The sequence below is a fragment of the Lutra lutra genome, chromosome 3 (genome assembly GCF_902655055.1).
Source record: "Lutra lutra chromosome 3, mLutLut1.2, whole genome shotgun sequence".
Classification (NCBI taxonomy): domain Eukaryota; kingdom Metazoa; phylum Chordata; class Mammalia; order Carnivora; family Mustelidae; genus Lutra; species Lutra lutra.
The window spans coordinates 145,945,658-145,960,216 of record NC_062280.1 but is presented as its reverse complement, the minus strand read 5'-3'; the positions used below and the strand labels follow the sequence as shown (position 1 = coordinate 145,960,216).

General features: G+C 36.5%; 1 protein-coding gene across 4 annotated transcripts in view; it reads right to left on the bottom strand.

The window, feature by feature from the left end:
• ENOX1 (ecto-NOX disulfide-thiol exchanger 1) overlaps positions 1-14,559 on the bottom strand; it is a 571,933-nt gene that overhangs the window by 261,555 nt on the left and 295,819 nt on the right. For 2 of the 4 annotated variants that reach the window (XM_047723525.1, XM_047723526.1), the window contains one exon: positions 2,203-2,318. The exons of the other annotated variants lie outside the window; for them this stretch is intronic. The gene's annotated coding sequence lies outside the window, so the exon portion shown is untranslated. The remainder of the gene's footprint in view (positions 1-2,202; positions 2,319-14,559) is intronic. 4 annotated transcript variants of the gene reach the window in all.

The window sequence follows — 14,559 nt, the reverse complement described above, 5'->3', positions numbered from 1 at the left end:
AGGGGTGGGTTTTTCCAAAGGGAACTTTCCTACCTTTCTTTGGCAATTTTTTTTTTTTTTTAAAGAAGGCATTAGTGAAACACAGCTCGGGTAAAACCATCCAAAGTATAAGGCAGTGAATATTCATTATGTGAAAAACTGATGCATCTCACTCTGTGTTTTGGGTCACCTGTGTTGCCTGAGAATATCCAAAGAAGGAAATTATTAAGGCGCAAAGTTATTTTGTAAAGAATATCCTACCATGCTCTCTTTCCTTAAATGGTAGTAATCTAAGCCATCAACTACCACTTGGATTCTCTAAGCTAGCATACAGTGCCTCTGTGAAAGCAAGTAGATACACCGAAGCCTTTATATACACAAGTGCACATGCACCTTCTTCCTTGATTGACTTCTGCCATATTATCTTGTTCTTTTATTAATCAATCAGGCCCTTTAGTTTCTGTATCCAGAAGCAATGCAAGTAACTAGGTGTGACCACTCTCCCACCCCCAAGTTGGAGAAAAGCATTTGACACTTTTTGCACTTTGCACATTTAAAACTCAATGTAAGGTGACAAGAACATTAAGCTGCCCAGTGAGCAAAATGTGAGACTAATCACTATCTGTTCTTATCCATGGGTACAATAATTGGCAAATTAAAGTGCCTGAGAATAGTTGGCCCACCTGCACCAAAAAGCATCACTTTGAAACGGCTAATGAAGATGAATGTACCCACCAGCTTTACTGACAAGTCCTCCAAACACCAGCGGACTAAAAAAGCAACATTACAGCCCCCATCTAATTGACTGTAAAGAATGCAACATGTAGACTTCTTGCTATTTAAAGGGGTAAAATCCAAACCCCTTCAGTATGTTTTCTAGACGTACTGGTGGAATTAAGTCTAGTACTTATCCCCCAAGACCCAATGCTTTTCTTTTTATCCTAGAAAACTGCAATCAATTCGCCTACTAGAATTTTGAGTTTGTAGCTTTAGAACAGCCAGATTCAAATAAATATAAATGCCACAAAAAAAGGACATAACTTAGTTTTAGTAACCTTGCTATTGTCCATTCCTCCACCCATCCATTTATCCATTTACTTGACGTGTACTTAATACCTGCTCTGTCTTAGGTATATCTTGATATTTGGCACAAAGAGATGAATGACATCTCCTTAGGGGGCTTGCCAACCCCCAAAAGAAGGCTGCCTGCATACAAACAGCAAAGAGGGATGACACGTTATCATGGAAATACTGCCAGAGCACCTCCCTCCCCTTAGAGACTTTGTGGAGAGGAGACTCTTGAGCTAAATTCTCAGATGATCTAGGCATAAAATGGAGAGTTTTTGAGGCTGAACAAACTTGAGAAAAATCTTCTAAGCTGAAAGAACAGCTTGGGCAAAATCAACACAAAGGTCATGGTTTGCTTAAAGGAAAGAAATTGCCTTCAGAATATATGATGGAAATAAATACAGGAGGCAGGAGATCAACAGATGATGAAGGGAGAGGGAGGCAAAGGCGAGGATATAAAGGGCACTGGAAGGCATGTCAAGGAGTTTGGGTTTAATTCTATAGATGGTTGTTTGCAAAATCCGGACCAGATAACCCTCGAGCCCTAGGGAGGGAGGGAGGTGGGACGAGGACAGAGTGGAGGGAGAGGGAGGCCAGGGAGTCAGGACTCTGGGTCCTGCAACTCTACCTGAAGCACAGCAGCTTGGAGAGTATCTCTCTTATACTGGGCCTTCTTAATTTTTTAAATAGCTCTTAAAATTTGAACTAGTTTTACAGAAAAGTTGCCAAGATAGTACAGAGAGTTCCCATAAATGCTTCACCGAGTTTCCCCTAACATTAACCTTTTACGTTACTGTGGCACATTTGTCGTAATCAAGAAACCAATACCAGTACACTGCTATTAGCTAAACTCCAGCCTTCGTTCCTATCCCACCAGTATTTCTGCTAATGTATTTTCTCTGTTCCAGCATCCAGTCCAAGATACCACATTGCGTTTCATCATAACAGTTTCTCAGTTTTTCCTTGTTACTCATGACCCTGACAGTTTTGAGAAATATTAGCCAGTTTTTTAGACGAAGTCCTTCACTTTGGTTTTGTCTACTGTTTTCCATATGACCAGACTACGTTTATGGGTTTGGGGAGGAATACTGCAGAGATAAGGTACATTTTTTCATCAGGTCACAGCAGGAGCTGTATGATATCAACAAGACTTACCACTTGTGATGATAACCTTGATCACTAGTGTTTACCAGGATTCTCCTCTGGAAAGTTACTCTTTCTCTTCTTCACAAATTCTCTTATTGGGGGTCAGTCATTAAGTTCAATTCCCACTGGAGGATGAGAGTAAACTTTACTTGCTGGAGGAAGCCATATTTGCCTTTGCTAGGTGGAATTATTTTATAAGGAAGATTTGTCCCTTCCATTCCAGTTATTAATTTGTTTAATCATTTATTTATATGGATGAACTCATATATATTCGTCTTATACTTTCAACTGTAATCCAATACCACGTTATCTATTTTGTTGCTCAAATTATTCAAGCCTTGGTCACTGGGAACTTTTTTAGGTTGGCTCGTATGTCCCTTTTTTTTTTTTTTTTTAAAGATTTTATTTATTTATTTGACAGAGAGAAATCACAAGTAAGCAGAGAGGCAGGCAGAGAGGGAGGAGGAAGCAGGCTCTCTGCTGAGCAGAAAGCCCGATGTGGGGCTCGAACCCAGGACCTGGGATCATGACCTGAGCCGAAGGCAGCGGCTTAACCCACTGAGCCACCCAGGTGCCCCTCGTATGTCCCTTTTGACATGCTCCCATTCTTCTGGTTCTTGAGTGCCTTATTGCTTTGGGGAATAACAAATGCTCCAAGTTTTCATTGTATTTTTCCATCCTCAGGCCTAGAACCAGCTACTTCTCCAAATATTCCTAGTTCCTTTAATTGGGGCATGATATTTATAAACCAGTATTTGGGTACTGGTGTTTTAGCTACCATGGGGGTAGCACTGCCCCCAGGGCCTGTCAGCAGGAAGAGCTAGGGAAGGTACAGAGATATTCAAGCCCAGATATACACACATAACCACAATTGTTCCTATACCTGTCTGTTGGTATATATATATTAGGTTACATGTTCCTATGTGACATGTCCAACTCTAATCCAGCACTAAGGTTTTCATTCCAGCCTCCCCTCCTTGCTTATCTGCAAATGCCGTAGCAGGGAGAAAACTGGCTCTTACCATCCATTTACTGTTTTGTTCAACTCCAGGATTTGAACCTGAAAACAGATTTCTACTACATTAAAATAAGAAGAAAAGCCTGAAAACAGATACTCTAAGAGAAGGTCATTAGATTATTTAATGTATAAAGGTACCATAATTATATTTGTATTTTAAGAAATGTTACCCTAAAATGAGTGAGAGATGGCTCAAAGGGGCTGAGCTGTGAGGCAAGAACGCTGTGATTCTCCACATGGAGGGAAAGGACCTGCCATAGCTATGGAAATACAGAAGAAAGAATCAACTTGAGAGAGATTTTAGAAGATTAATGCATTGAAGCGATTAGATGTGGAAAGTGAGAGAGATAAGTCAGAGATGAATGTGGATTAAATAATGGGGTGTCCAATGTGCTTTTATCTGAGTTAGACAAGACACAGGAAAGAAAGGGTTCGAGAAGGAAATAACTCAGTCTGGGGACTTTTAAGTGGAATATCCATGCAGACATGCTTCAAAGGCTTGCTGGAATGAGGTTCAGATTTCAGGAGAGTTGTCTAAGCTGTAGAAGTGAATTTCAGGGTTTTCGGCCCAAAAAGGAAGATGGAAAACCTTGGGACTGGTGAGAAGGCCAGAAATGTATGAAGAATAAAGAACAGACCAGAGCAACAGCCTATCATGACAGATACATGCTGAATTCTAATACAAATCATGGAAAATGGAAAGGACTTTTGAATTAGATAGTATATAGTGTTACAGAAATGTATAGCCTTATTTTTTTTCTTTTAAACATCATCACTGTAATTGTTCTGTTTTCACCAAATCATTTCATGGTTTTTCTAGGCACATAGGAAGACTATAATTCCCACTAGTCCTTGCATTTAGGTGTAAAGGTAACTAGTTCTAGACAAAGGAATGTGGATTGCCACATGCAGCCTGAGCCCTGAAAAATCTTCTGTGGGATCCTGTATACTTCGTTGTCTATCCCAGTGTCTATTTCATTGATAATCAGGTACAAGATAAAGTGAAAGATTCAAGAATAAAAGAGAAAAACTGTATGAGTCACTTAATGGATAAAGAAGAAAGCTTTGAGAAAATTAAACATCCATTTATAATAAAATAATAACCAACTAGGAATGGAAAAGAACTTTTCCAATCTGATAAAAAGCATCTCTGAAAATCCTACGGCTAAAATCTTATTCAATTTTTAATACAATAAAAGAGTCCTCAGGAAATCAGGAGCAAGGCAAGGATACCCAATCTCACCATTTCTTTCCAAGGAGGTTTGAACCACTACAATAAAGTAAGAAAAAGAAATAGAAGATAAACAATGGAAAGAAACAAAACTGTCTCTATGTGCATAGTTTATATTAAAAAATCCTATGAAATCTACCAAACAATAATTATAACTGGTAAATAAGCTTATAAAATTGGTATAGTTTTATTTTTATACTGAGATATAATTTACATACCATATATTTAATCCTTTTTAAGTGTACAGTTCAATGGTTCTGTGTATATTTACAAGATTGTGCACCTATTTATTATCCTTATCTAATTTCAGAATATTTTGTCATCTGAAAAGGAAACGTGTACCATTAGCACTCGCTCTCCATTCCCCCAAGTCCCTGGTAACCACTAGTCTACTTTCTGTCTCCATGGGGTTGCCTTCTCTGAACACTCCACATAAATGGAATTAGACAACATGTCTTTTTTGTCTGACTTCTTTTCCTTGGCATTCTGTTTACAAGTTTCATCCACATTGTAGCATTTATCTGTATCTCATTCCCTTTTTTGGCTGAATAATATTCTGTTGTATGTATATGCCACATTTTGTTTATCTATTCATTAGCTGTTTGGGTTTTCTATACTTTTAGCTATTAGGAATAATATTGTGATGAACATTTGTATATGAGTTTTTTGTGTGAATGTATATATATAGATATGTATTTTTAAAGATTTTATTTATTTGCCAGAGAGAGGGCACAGGAGAGAGAGTATAAGGAGGGAGAGTGGCAGCCAGAAGGAGAAGCAGGCTCCCTGCTAAGCAAAGAGCCAGAAGAGGGACTTGATCCCAGGACTCTGGGATCATGACCTGAGCTGAAGGCAGATGCTTAACCAACTGAGCCACCCAGGTGTCCCAGTGTGAACATATATTCTCAGTTCTCTTGGTTTTATACCTGAGAGTACAATTTCAAGGTCAAAAGGTAATTCTATGAATAACTTTTTGAGGAAATGCCACACTCTGTTCCAAAATGGTTACAGTATTTCACATTCCCACCAAAAGGAATAATGGTTCAAAATCTCTACCTCCTCGCCAACACTTACTATCATCAGTTTTTGTTTTTTTTTTATTATAGTAATCCAAGTGGGTATGAAGCGGTTTTACTGTGGTTTTCATTTATGTTTTCCTAAAAACTAATGATTATATTTTGTGTTATATTCATACATTCATAGATTGCCATCTCAACATTAGTCTTCCAGAACATGTGGTGTCTCTCTATTTAGGTCATCTTTTTTTTTTTTTTTTTTGACATTGCTTTTTTAGTGTTCACTGTCCATGTATTATGCTTATTTTGCTATACTTATTCCTAAGCATTTTTAAAAAAATTTTGATGCTATTTTAAATGGAACTGTTTTCTTAATTCCATTTTTAGATTGCTCATTGCTGGTGTACAGAAATATAACTGGTTGCAATACACTGATCTATCCTGCAGGCTTTCTGAACTCATTCATTAGCCCCAATGGTTTTGTATGTGTGTGTGTGAATTCCTTAGGATTTTGTCTATATAAGACTGTGCCATCTGTATTCAGAGTTTGTTTTATATGTCCCTTTCCAACTGAGATGCCCTTTATTTCTTTTCTTGCTTGCCTGCCTTGGCTAAAACCCCCAGTATATTATTGAATAGAGGTGGCAAGAGAAGATATCCTTGTCTTGTTCCTCATCTTTGGTGGGAAACACTTTCAGTTTTTCACCAATAAGTACGATGTTAGTTGTAGGTTTTTCATAGATAACCTTTACCAGGTTGAGAAATTTTCTTTATATATCTAGTTTGTTGAATAGTTTTATTATGAAAGGTATGGGTCAAATGTTCTTTCTGGGTCTACTGAGATGATCACATGGTTTTTGCCCTTTTTTCTATTAATGTGGTATCTTAAATTGATTAACTTTTGAATGTTGTACTAGCCTTGCATTCCTGAGATAAATCCCACTTGCCCATGGTGTGTAATTCTCTTCACATGTTGTTTTATTCCCAAAGAATATTGGTCTGTAGCTTTCTTATATTTGTTTGATTTTGGTATCAGGATAATACTATAATTATAGTTTTTTATGTTAGCAGTAAGCAATTAGGAGATAAAAAAATCAAAATTTCACCTGAAGTATTAAAAATCCTTAAAATTCTTAGTAATATGAAACAAGAAGCATATAAGAATTTTACACAAAAACTACCAAATATTGCTGATAAATACTAAAGAAGACCTATCAAAATGGAGAAGGTATATATGCTTATGAATTGTGCTTATGAATTATGCTCATTATTGATGATACTCAAATCTTCCCAAATTGAGACTTAGATATAATATATTCCCAATCTGAGCCTCACTAAGTTGATTATTGTTAGAAACTGGCAAGCTAATTCTAAGATGTATATAAAATTTCATAACAACTAAGAAAGCTAAACCAATATTGTAAAAGAAGAACAAAGATGGAAGTCATATATATGTATATGTGTGTGTGTATATATATATATATATACATATATATATATTTTTTATATAGTAAACCTCAAAAATAGAAGTACAAACAACCCAATATAGATATGGGAAAATAATTTAATGGACATTTTATGAAGGAAGATATATGAATGCCCCAGTAAGCACATAAAGAGGTTTTCCAGATATGAGTCATCAAGAAAAATACATATTAGATAAGGAAGTACCACCAAAAACCCATCAGAGTGGCTAAAATTTAAAAGACTGATAATACCAAATGTTGAGGATATAGAACAACTAAAACTATCATATACTGTATGTAGGGATGTAAAATGGTGCAGCTGCTTTGGACAAAGACCTGTAATTTCTTGTAAAACTGAATATGTACCTACTATGACTTAAATTCCACTCTTCAATATTGACCTAATGGAAATGAAAGCCTACATTTACAAAAGGACTTGTTCAGGAATGCTTATATAATAACTTCATTTATTAAAGTCAAACCTGCAAAGAGCAAAGGTGTTCATCCATTGAAGAATGGATCAATGAACCGTAGCATATTTATGGAATAAAATATCAGTCCCCAGGAAATTGAAATGTACAGCATAGGAAACAGTCACCAAAACTAAAAGACAACCTACAAAATGGGAGAAGATTTTTGCAAATGCTTTATCAGATGAAGATGGATATCCAAAATCTATAAAGAACTTATCAAACTCAATACCTGAAGAATAACCCAGTCAAGAAATGAGTAGATGACATGAACAGACACTTCTCCAAAGAAGACATATAAATGGCCAACAGACACATGAAAAAGTGTTCAACATCACTCGATATCAGGGAAATACAAATCAAAACCACAGTGAGATACCACCTCACATCAGTCAGAATGGCTAAAATTAACCAGTCAAGAAATGACAGGTGTTGGCGAGGATGCAGAGAAAGGGGAACCCTCCTACATTGTTGGTGGGAATGCAAGCTGGTGCAGACACTCTGAAAACAGTATGGAGGTTCCTCAAAATTTGAAAATAGAGCTACCCTATGACCCAGCAATCACACTACTGGGTATTTACCCCAAAGATACAGATGTAGTGATCTGAAGGAGCATGTGTACCTGAATGTTTATAGCAGCAATGTCCACAATAGCCAAACTGTGGAAAGAGTCCAGATGTTTACCAACAGATGAATAGATAAAGATGTGGTGTGTATGTATCTGTGTATACACACACACACACACACAATGGATTTTACTCAGCCATCAAAAAAAAAAAAATGAAATCTTGCCATTTGCAACAATGTAAATGGAACTAGAGGGTATCTAAGTGAAATAAGTAATCAGAGAAAATTATCATATGATTTCACTCATATATGGACTTTAAGAAATAAAACAGAGGAGCATAGAGAAAGGGAGGAAAAATAAAGCAAGACTTGATCAGAGAGGGAGACAAACCATAAGAGACTCTTAACCATAGGAAGAAAACTGGGGGTTGCTGGAGGGGAGGGGGGTGAGGGTATGGGGTAACAGGATGATGGGCATTAAGGAGGGCATGAGATGTAATGAGCACTGGGTGTTATATACAACTGATGAATCACTGAACTCTACCTCTGAAACTAATACACTATATGTTAATTAAGTGAACTTAAATAAAAATTTAAAAATTAGAAAAAAAAAGAAATGCATTGATAAACTCAGGAATAGAGTCATCTCAAAAACATTATATTATTTGAAAGAAACCTGACACGGAAGAGTATGCGGTATATGATTCTGGTTACATGAAGTTCTAAAACAGAAGTGACTTACTCTGGATGTGAAAAGGGCTGGGGATTTGCTAGAGAAAGAGTATGAGGGAATTTTCTGAGGTGATACAGATTTGAGCACATTTGTCAGAAATTACAGAAATGTATACTTAAGATCTGTGTATTTTATGTAAATATATATTTTGCCTAAAAAAAGAATTATTAAATAAAACACAAAGTTTGAATTCTAGTAATGATATATAACCCAAAGTATTTGGGGGTAAACAGTAGTGATGTCTACAACTTACTTATTAAAATGGGTCCAAAAATAGGATGGATTCGTAGATGGCTAGAAGGACGGAAGGATAATGGTGGGTACATGAGTGTTCACTAAACATTTCTTCCTACCTTTTTGTATGGTTAAAGATTTTCATAATAAAATGATGCAAAAGAAAAAAATTCTTAAAAACGGAGTCTTTCATAATAAATAATAAATTAGTTTTAAAAAATCAAAAGGAAAAAAGAAAGCAATCCCAGCTCTGTAAGATACTAGCCATGTGAATTTGGCAAACTATTTAATAGTCTAAGTGTAAATTTCCTTATTTATAAAATGTAATGGGATAAATAATACCTCGTATAAAGGATTGGTAAAGGACTGGACTTGCTGATATATGTAAAGAACAGTTCCTGGGATAAATAAGCACTGAGTAAATGTTTTAGCGACTATTTTTAGTGAGTGTGGAGTGCCTGTGGCCATAAACCCACAAAAATAAGATGTCTCAAAAACAGAAGAGGAGGACAGTGTTTGCACATTTCGTGAAAGCAGTTGTTATGCTTGTTGCATAGATAAAGTCAGATTCACTGTGATTTTTTCCAATGCATGAATGTCATTTATTAGGACCTCAAAGTGAATGAGTTAGTGGAAAGGAAATACTATATTTTTGAAAACCCATAAAGCGTATTTTTAGAAATGGTATTTCCTTGACTTTCATTCCAGGAAAATGCTAACACACGGCATGAAGCATGCTGGGCCCAGAAAAGCGAGCCTGCCAGATGCCACAGCAATAAATAGAGTGAGTCCTTGGAGAGGAAGCGTAAAGCGAGAACATGTAGCATTATGTCTCCCAAACCCTTCCCATCTGGTATTTAGCCCACTGAAGTCATGGGGTTTTGGGAAATTCACCCTTGTAGGCCACTTTTAATTAATTTTCTTATTTATTTGTTCAGCAAACACTTAAATCACACTTCGGCACCATTCTACTACGCATCGCCCTCCAGGACCTAACCAAAATGAAGCTGGATAAGGTAATCTTGGGGGGAAAAGTTCTAAGTGCAGTAAAAGAAGAAAACAGTACTATTTACACCCCACCACCTCCTTTTCAAGATTCACTTTAAAAATACGATTTTTAGCATTTTTAATCAATAGATGAAGCAACTGCATGTTTTCCTAAGTGAGAGAAATTCTCAGACAGGAAAGAAGGTAGCAGAATTTATGTGGGTTATATCCTACTTTGCTGAGAAGTGTATAAGTGTATAAATAAAAATACATTTTTATAAATGATATTTTCTATAGTGCTTATAAACATCACTTATAAATGGTTATTGTAAATGGAAGTGGAATGTCTTCATGTTATATCTTTTACTAAATTGAAATGTAGCAATGTTTCTAATAAGAAAACTGACCTCTAGAATGTTGAAAATTGTTTCATCTTATTATCGCTGCTGTTTCGGGGGTTGTCAAATATATATACTTTTGATAATTCCAAGAAACTGTGATTAATGGATTTTTGCCCAGGATTTTAAAACAATAAAAGAAATTCTTTTAAATGAAAGGAGAAGTACATTCCATTCCCTCAACTCATCTTTATTTTGGGATTATACTTTCTCTGCTAAAATTGAAGATGGAATTTCTAACAGTGATGGCATTGTTCAGTAAATAGCACTCCTTTGTGTGTGGAATCCATTCCATTCCAATGAATGGAAATGGTCTCCGACTTTTTAATCTGGAAAACTTTCACCTATAGTATTTATTCAAATCTTGTCCATATTTTCAGGGAAGAATTTAGAAAAATGTCTTTCTCATAAAAATATGTCATTCCCTTGGGTCTGTTTAAAAAGGAACTCCCTCTCCTACCTCCAGTTTGCAGGCACACACACACATAAACCCAACGCTATCAATAGAAGCTAAAGATAAAATTAAAGAGACATTGGCAGCATGCCAGGTTCTGGGATAAGAGGGAAGAGGAAGCTGGTTGGCAGTCACCTCTCCCAGCTCTTATCTTTTCCTCCCACTTCTCTCTTGGGCTGGGGCGCTGCAATGTCCACACTCTATGACCTCTTTCTTGAGTGAAGACGCAAGCTGGGAGTCAAGTGTCCTATGCTTTAATGTCTTATTATCCTTCCCCTCGAGCGAAACCTTACTGCTGAGGGGAAATAAAATGTAACATGTAAATGAAAACAGTCACTTGGAAATCATCTTTCTCGGTTCCATCGCTGATACACCTGTAATTTTAAAACAGCCTTTTAATTTAAATAGTAAAAATTTGTCAGACAAGTATATTAAGGAGATCTATACTCAAAGTTTACCACTGACTTTAGGCTAATCTACTGTTTTCTAGATTAATACACATTGCTGGGGCACCTGGGTGGCTCATTTGGTTAAGCATCTGCCTTTGGGTCAGGTCAGCATCTGCTTGGGGGCTTGGATGGAACCCCCCAGCGGGCTCCCCAGTCAGCAGGGAGCCTGCTTCTCCCTCTGTCTCTGCCAGCCCCCACTTGTGCTCTCTCTCTCTCTCAAATAAGTAAAATCTTAAAAAAATTAACACACATTGTTCAGAATGGTAAAAGGCCAAACTTCTGTAATTCCTCTCAGTGTGGATCATCTTAGAATAAAATTATTAGGAAGAAGTTAGGGATTCATGAAGCAGGATAGAGAGGGTTTATGTTGTTCTTGAGATTTTTACTACTGTATTTACTTCTGTATCTACTTGAGAGGTTATAACTATACTGAGATTAAACATCACATAATTCCAACAAGTGTGCTGTCTCTGATTCACCCAGGCTAAGCAGGTTTCCTTATGTTAATTTTGTCTTTCTTACCATCATCCTCAAAATTCTTTGTCCTTCCTTAATTATTTATATCTTTATCTCAAGTAGTAAGAGCACACTTGAAATTTACAAATTTGCTAGGTTCCTAACACTTATTAGTTCTGTTTTCTGCCTAGACTTGTTAAGCTAATTTTGTCTTCAACACATTCAGGAATAATGCATCACTTATCTTTACATTTTGCATAGTTGTTTCTATTTTGAAGAATCCAAATTTAGGTTTCAATTTGCTCAAAATGAACTTGCTGATCAAATTTGAATCAAAAACCAGACTGATTTTTTACTCTTTTCCATTCCATTTCAAATGTTAACATACTTTCTCAAATAACATTTGGAAAACTTATAATCCAACATTACGACCAACTGTCTTTCTACCAAGCCAGGGGTGGCCTGGTTATTTCTTTTCTTAAAAAAAAAAAATTCTATGGACTCTGATATAAAATAAAAGGAAAAGAAATATAAAGGGATGACAGCAGGCCTATTACTACTGGGTACATTTCCTCATTTTCTTCTGCGGCTCCATGGGGCTGGGATTAGAACCCTGCTGTCCCACTCCAGCTCCTGGGAAGATCAGCCCAAAGAGGAAGGGAAGAAGGCTACCAATTTGGTGACAACTGGAGCTGAGTCCCAGTGCAACATCGTGGAGGCAGATAGATGGATAGAGCAGATATCTCATTTTCTAAAGCAAGATCTGCCAAAATGAAGGGTGTACGATTTGTTGGAATTCCACCACACTTAGTAACAAATACGCCAAATGAGAACTGGGGTCATCTGCAGATCTATCATTATCATGGGTACTGACACAACTCATAATTTAATGTTAGAAGATAGCCCTAATGATCTCACACTGGGAATATTTGTACTACCAGAACAATCTTAAAAACAGATTGAAGATTGAAAGCATTTCCCTGCTCATTCCAGACATACAGCAAAGCCTGAGTATTATGGGGAGGCCCAGCAGAGCAGCTATAGGTAACGTGTGTAGGCATTTCTGACAGAAGCTCTATTTTCTGAAGACTTACACTCAGGTACAAAAGTCTGCTGAAAACTAAATGTGGCCCAAATCTCAACTTAGAACTCCATCAAATACAGAGAAAAATAAAGGTTACGGGGGGTGAAAAACCCTATGGACTTGACTTTCAGAAAAGACCACACATTGCTTGCAAGGGAGAACAAAGGAAATCTCAATACTTATTAATCTTTTTATATAGAAAATTACATTTGGCAAGTGGTAAGAAAATTTACAGTATAATAATTTCCAGCATCTTGAAGGGACTAAATAATTAAAAAGAGTGAGAATTGAACCCAGGAAAAGTTCTGCAATTCTAGAAATAATTGCTTTACTCCTGAATTTTTCCAAGTTGCATTTTTTTAGTGGTGTCAACTGGGTCAGCCCACTGTCATATTCAGAAATATGATTTACCAAAAAAAAAAAAAAAAAAGCTTTAATCCCTTAGAATAACAAAACAGAACCGAATATGAGAGTGGCCCAAACTCTAACACACAGAGCTGTTACAATTTTAAGGAAGTAGACACTAGTTTGGCAGCCTGGAAAGATCTGGGAACCCCGAAACTGAGACTTAAATCTAATAATTCTCAAAAATTAATGCTCTCAGTTAACTCTGATCTTTCATTTGTGCTTATACCTCAGTTTTCAATCACAGGAGGTCGAAATGTTGAAGCTAAGTGTTCTGGTAGATGAAAGATGATTACTAGGAAGGCTAAAATACCTCCAAGTCAAATGACCACATAACCTCTACAAATATTTATTACTGTAACCTCTACAACAATTTATTACCCTGTTTATTCATTCAACCATTCGACAAAGATTTATTTAGCACACGCTAGGCAAAACACTCACAAAACAGCCCTAAAATCTATTTAAAAAGTACAAATATGTATTCTTTTGAGGATTTTTGATAGTGCCCTTTTTTTGAAAGCACCATACACTAAACAAACATTTAACCTTAGATCTGGAAATTTTTAACATTATATCTACCTTTTAAAAAAATCATATGCATTCTTCTAATGTTGTTATGAAACCAAGAGATGAAAGGAAATATTTGCTTGCTCCAATGGAAAAGAAATGGCCTCTAGGACTAGGGGCCCCCAGGGAAAAGAAATGGCCTCTAGGACTAGGGGCCCCCTGGAATGGTGGAGTATAAAACCCCATGCAAATTTACTTGAAAAACTCTCTCTTGTGGATGCCAACTGAAGGTCAGAATCTGAGGGCTGGAAAGGAATCCCTTCTTCCTTCTTGCATTCTCTCTCTGTCTTTGGTCTATTTCTTCTGTCTTTTCTCACAGTCTGGACACACTTATCCTTGAGTGAGATGGAATGGGCGAAGCCACATTTGAAAATGCCTGGCAGAAAAATCAGGAGGGAAAGAGGAAGGCACATCTACCAGTAACAACAGAGCAAGAAGTAGAAGAGTTTGCTGACAAGAAGGAAGAAAAGGTTTATTTACAGAATTTAAAGAACAAGTATTTCTCAAGGGCCTATTCCAGTGTCAGGCAGGATATAGCCACACCACGTACGAAACTCTATGTTCTCTGTGAACGATAAGAGATTAAAAAAAAAAAAAAGAAGAAGCCTGTAAATGCTCTGTTATGAGACAGTAGATAGGCTTTATTTGGGAGACTAAACAATAATTAACTACAAAGAATGAGCCAGATGTCCATATATTAACATAATTTTAAAAAGTGTTGAGGAAAAATAAGTTGCAAAGGTACAAATTCAGTATGATCTCCCCCATTTAAAAATAATATTCCAATATATACAGGGACAGACTTATATTAGTTATGGATATATATCT